This window comes from Condylostylus longicornis, unplaced genomic scaffold, assembly GCF_029603195.1.
Source record: "Condylostylus longicornis isolate FDR11 unplaced genomic scaffold, ASM2960319v2 ptg000009l, whole genome shotgun sequence".
In the NCBI taxonomy this organism is placed as follows: domain Eukaryota; kingdom Metazoa; phylum Arthropoda; class Insecta; order Diptera; family Dolichopodidae; genus Condylostylus; species Condylostylus longicornis.
In genome coordinates, this window is record NW_026577978.1 from 5,910,643 (window position 1) to 5,916,642 (window position 6,000).

At 23.9% G+C, this 6,000-nt stretch overlaps 1 protein-coding gene across 3 annotated transcripts in view; it reads right to left on the reverse strand.

Annotated features, from left to right (window-relative positions):
* Positions 1-5,785, reverse strand: part of LOC129618574 (probable serine/threonine-protein kinase DDB_G0271682) — a 196,569-nt gene extending 190,784 nt beyond the window's left edge. For all 3 annotated transcript variants that reach the window (XM_055533408.1, XM_055533409.1, XM_055533407.1), the window contains exon 1: positions 4,429-5,785. The gene's annotated coding sequence lies outside the window, so the exon portion shown is untranslated. The remainder of the gene's footprint in view (positions 1-4,428) is intronic.
* Between the last annotated feature and the right edge of the window lie 215 nt (positions 5,786-6,000).

A 6,000-nucleotide genomic window follows, 5' to 3' on the forward strand; every position in this document is an offset into this window, starting at 1 on the left:
TATAAGGCTCTTCTATATAGGTTAATAATTTTAATAACCTAATAATTTTTATATTATATAGTATACCAAATTTTCTAAAAGAAAAAACAGAACTGGACCATTAATTGTGGATTTCTTTAAAGTTGTGGCTATATACATAAACTGTTATACAGTATTATTATATAAATTATAATTAAAAATCTTCCTTTTTAACAGAGATTATTTATTTTGTTTTTGACAGAACCTAACATAGGTATAACATTTTAACAAAATAACCTATCCAATATAATATGATATCCAATCTGGATTTAAAATTTTATTAGTTACAGTGGACAGTATGGTTAAAAATGTTATATAACATCAATAGTGACCAAAAAATACTCCAAAGCAGTCAAAGCAGAAAAATTCATATTTCAAATTTCAAATGATTTATGGCATTTTTTAGAGAAAATTAAAGCTATAATTAAAGGCAGTAACTAAAATTGAATTTTGCATAATTTTTCCAATATCTTTATTCAATAATTTATTCACTTACTCCATGGTTTGAAAAGCAGATTATCAATACTTTTATTAAAATTTTTTTTTAAACATTAGTAAATTTTGAATGGTGATTTTTCCTGATTTAAATAAATCATTGTTCTTAATATTAAGGATACTATCGGCCTAAAACTGACATGGGTAAGAGGAAGGTGAACTTTTCGATTAAAAAAAAATATTGTAATTATCATACAATACCGAGATCTTGAATGTGTACATTGCCATTTGAACACTCCCCGAATTTTTTGTTAAGCGTTTATTTCTTTTCGGGTAGCTCATGAATTGTAGGTTTTTATTGTGTATATGCTAAGTGTAGCAATACGATGTTTAAATTCAAAATTGTATATTTAAACTGAATTCTAAACAGAAAATGTTTTTTGGGAGGATAACAATTCGGTTGGTTGGAGGACTTCTGGTAGACACCTGTAAGTGTTCTACTAAAAATAATATCAAGAATGCTGAATGTGTTCCGAAATATGCTTTGGGAGAATGTTGATAGGTCTCCCCTCTCCAACCAACTAACTAATTAACATGAGCTAGATTTAAAAAATCATGATATTAATTTTAGAGTTCTTTAAAACCCCTTACTAATGTAACAAAAAACCATAATGAACAATTGTGAATTCAAAAATCTGACTAACAATGTACCTATAATACCAAAGCTCTTTTAAATTTTGAACTTTAAAAATTTTTCACATTAATCCTTTCCTTTTTCTAAATTTTAATTGATTTAAACGTGTGGGCTATTGCGACTGTTTTCTACATATTTTTTTGTATTTTCATAAAATCGAATATCATTCATGCTATTTAGCTATTACATATTTTTTTACCCAATACTCTGTACAAAATTGTTAATTATAAAATTATAACAAACGAAGCAAATTTCTTTATTATTTATGCGTATATAATATTGCGATATACAATATTAAAATTTATAACATGAATTTCAAATATAATTACCGCACACCCAAAAAAAAAAGTAACAAATAAAGAGAAAGGATATCCTGTTTTGTCCAGACTTTTGTAATATTTTATATATAAGGAAGCCCATTATACAGTTAGTCTGTAGAATTTACTAAACATCTAAAATCTTATTTTTGTTAATATTTTAATTTTGTTCTATAATATTTTTCTAAAGGGTTTTTATTTTAACCATAAACCACAAAATAACACGTTGATATAAATTTCAGGGATATTTTCATCCTTTATTTTACAATAATATTTTCCTATAATATTTTTTTTAATATTTTTTTATAATATAACAAAAAAAACAAACTCTATATAACAATATATTATTCAAATACAATGTATTGATGTCAGTATAAGTTTTAGGGTCCTTAAAATAAACAATAAGAAATTGCAGAACAAAAAAAACAAGATCCAATTTTATACCTTGTTGTTTTAAATACTTAATTTTTAAATGTGTTAAATTTCAGACACTTAAAAATCCTTTATATTATAATACACTTTATGTGTGTATAAAAGAAACAAAAAAATTTTTTTTTTGAATAATAAAAGTTAAACTGCTTCAAACCGGACCTATATAATTTCCTGTTGTAATAAAATTAGTTTTAATACAATTATACACACAAAAAAAAAAATAAAACGACAAAACAGAACAAAAAACAGAAATTTTACTAGTAAAAACTAAAATCATCCCAAAAGTATACAAAAAAAAAAAAGAAAAAGAAAAGCAAAAATAATTGTAAAACAAAACAGAAACAAGACTGACCCAAAAATTATTGAAGCCTTTTCTTTTCACATTTTTTTTCTTCCCTTATTTACCACATTTTTACAACCCACTACTTTATGTTCCCTCTTATTAACCAATTCCCTCTACCCACCCACCGGTGAATATGAAATAAAAGCAAAAGTTTTGGTTAGCCTTTCTGTTTTATGTTAAAATTTTTCTCTCTGGAACATGTGTAAGATTTATTATTTTTTAATTATATATTTGAATGCTTCTATTAATATAAGGTCCTGCGTCTATACATTGCATATGTGTATATTAAGATTGCCTTAAAGAGGAGATCTACACTTAAAGAAATAACAGGAAACGATGTTTTAATGGAGATCGAAGAAGTAAGGGAAAAGCTTCAATAGACTTGTGATGTGAGTATGATGATTTTACCCACAAGAAAAGTGAAATGCTGAGCGATTATACGCAATTTATGAGGACGGTGTTACGATATACTGTTCCTATCATTAAAATTGCGGTATTCAAAGAAATCTGTAAGAGTGTGAGGAATAATCTTTGATGGTGACGGGGGGAAAGGGAGGAAAACTATCTTACGGCCATGATTTTGTATAGCCACTGTTAATGCATTAAAACAATATAATCCCGTTAAAGCGTTAAAAGCGTAAAGTAAGTCCATAGTTTCATAGTTTCGTATTAGAAAATAATTAACTACACTAGTTCATCTGATTCTACTATGAATCCAAGTGATATGCGCACAAAACTTTGTAATAGACCGAAAATTTTATATATTTTGTTATGTCTACCCAGTGCACCAGAATTATTTTATAAACAGTATGTGCAGTTATAATACCAATGTTTCTATTATACCAAAAAAAAAATTTTTGGCATCATACAAATTTCATACAGAGTTCACACATTATAAATTTTCAATAATGAACCAACACATTTACGTACATAATAATTGTTCAGTTATATTAAATAATTTAGTTTCTAACAATACATATAATATGGATGTATTTGTATGTGTGAATCTCAGAATTTTTATATTATTATTTTTTTTATTTTTGCCGACCTTATCAAATTTAAAAAAATGTACTTGTACAAATTCATGTATTATTCTATATGAATGAGCAATAGAAATGAAAAATAAATTATGTCATTTTGAGGTCAAAATAGAAAATTATTAAAAAAAATATTTTTAATTTAAAGTTTAAAATATGATTTTAGGCAATATTATGTTGCAAACATTTAAAAGTATCATAAAAAACCCAAAAATAAATACAAAAAATCAAATTAGTTTTTGTTTGTTTGCAAGATAGCAAGTTAAAATGATATTTTTTCATTTATTTACTTAAAAACGAAAAATATTGCATATTTACAGGAGAAATTAATAATAAAATGTTATATGGAAAATTATACGATATTCGGTTCGTACTTGATTGTATTGTATATAGAATTTCTTTGCATGTTAAGTATAGCGCTTTAGATGATAATCTCGAATACAAAGAGTCTATTCTTATAACAGGCTAATATTAATGCAATAGCAATGCCAATGTACAAATAAAATACCCGAAGCATCTTCTATTAAAAATTTACATTTATGTTGATGTACCCACGTCACACATTCTTGAAGAAGAAATCATTTTTCAATAAGAAAACTCTAATATTTTGTTTTGGAACCGATTTACCCTCATTAAAGCCTAGTAATAATTTTGTTGCTAAAACACAATTGAAATTGGATTACAAATAAATAAAAAAATCTTAGAACAATATTTTTCTCTTGCAAATTATTATATTTAACTTACGTTATATTAGATTAGAGAGTATACTCAATATAATGAGGGTTTCTAAAGAATATGTTCTTAAACGTTTCTAATATATTTTTTCACAGTTATTTATAATATGAGGTTACATTCAAATAATCTACTTCCTTATAATTTTCTTGATCGTTTAGAATTAAAATTTTGAAAAAAAAATTTCATTATAAATTGACTAGACTTAACTTTAAAGTACTAGATATTTTAGAGTACATGCTTATGCTTCAAAGTACATTTTCTGTATATAGTGTAGTTAGTACAACAACCTTATTAAATTTATAATAATTTTGTAATCTTTGACCCAAATTAAATTATAAAATTATAATTTTATATTAAAAATATTTTTAAAATTTTATTCATGAAATATTGTAAGAAAAGATACAAAAAAAAACTGACCATTAAAATTTTCATTCGCTTATCCTTGTTGTTCGTGTTTTTCCTTTTATCTTCTCCCCTTTATAACAATTTTTGTCTTATAAGCTAACAGTAAATTTCGTTTATTATGCACTTCAAGTAATTTTCATTTTTCAACTATTAAATTTATTTTTTTTTAGATCACTCTTTCAAAACTCAATTTTTTTTTTATATTCTTTAAATTAAATTAAAATTTTTCTTTAAAACAAAAATTTTTTTTCCTATTGTACACTTGAAAATTTTCACTTTAGAATTGAAACAAAAATAATTTTCTCTAATAAATTTTTGAATAAATTTTTTACATATATTTTCCACTATAAAATTTTCTCTATATATTTTTCCTTTTTATAAGTCAGATAACATAGATATTATAACCTAATAAACTTACGGCATTCTTACAGGAATTTTCTTTGGAAAAGTCTTCTTACATTAAAAATCTTTCATAGAATTTTTCATATAAATCCTTAAATAGTATAGAAAACGTTTAATGCAAATTATGTGATTAACTGCACTATCTTGTATTTAAAATGGAAAATTTTGAAATGAGAAATAAAAAAAAAAATTCTTTCTAAATTAGCTATAATTCTTGTACTTGATGGAGTAGCATCGCAATTTAACCAAAACGAAAAAATTCTTTGATGAGGAATAAACGAAATATCGCAATTTAAAAAACGAATGTTAAAATACTAGAAATTTTCTTATTCTCTCTTCGGGTTTTATTGTTTTTTTTTTTGATTTTCTTTTGATATTCCCTTGTTTTTCTTTTGGAAAAATCACGAGAAAAACGAAACAAAGGCGATTTTTCTTTACAATAATTTTCTTTTAATTCTTGAAATCGGGAAAAATTATTGTTCGTGTTTGAAAATTTTATAAACAAAAACGAGAATAAAAATGCCAAAAATTAAATAAATTTTCTATGATTTTATTGTATAAAATGGGAGGAAAAGAGATGAAAAACTGAATGACAAAATTTTTTGTGTTTTTTACTTTCTTGCTCTATAGTTTTCGAAATCCTTAAAATCCTTTTAAATTTTATTTTATCAGAAAAACAAAAAATTTTTTCTTAACTTTCATTTTCAATTTAAAATTTTTTCAAAATTAATTTTCCTTTCAAATTAAAATTGGTTTAAATTGTATATATTGTGACACAAAAAAAAAATTTTTTTGATAAAAAATTTTCAAATATTTTCTTTTTTTTTCTACTTTTATAATTTTTTTTTCCAAATACCAAAACAAAAACTACACAGAATAAAATATTTCTATTTGATTTTTTCTTTCTTTTTCAAATTTGATTTTTTTTTACGAAATACACGCAATTTCTATAACGGTACCGTCGCGTTCAAAGTGTACAAATCAACTGAATATATTCGTACTAAAAGAACGAAATGTATAACATAAAAAAAAATAATATCTCTAAAATGTAAGGACACACGAGAAAAAAAATGACAAGAACAAAAACGTATAAACGAAGCTGAAAAATAAGTTCAAAATAACAAGGATATTACGATATCAGAAAAAAAATTTCAAAAAATATATTGTGTAAAGCATTCAGAA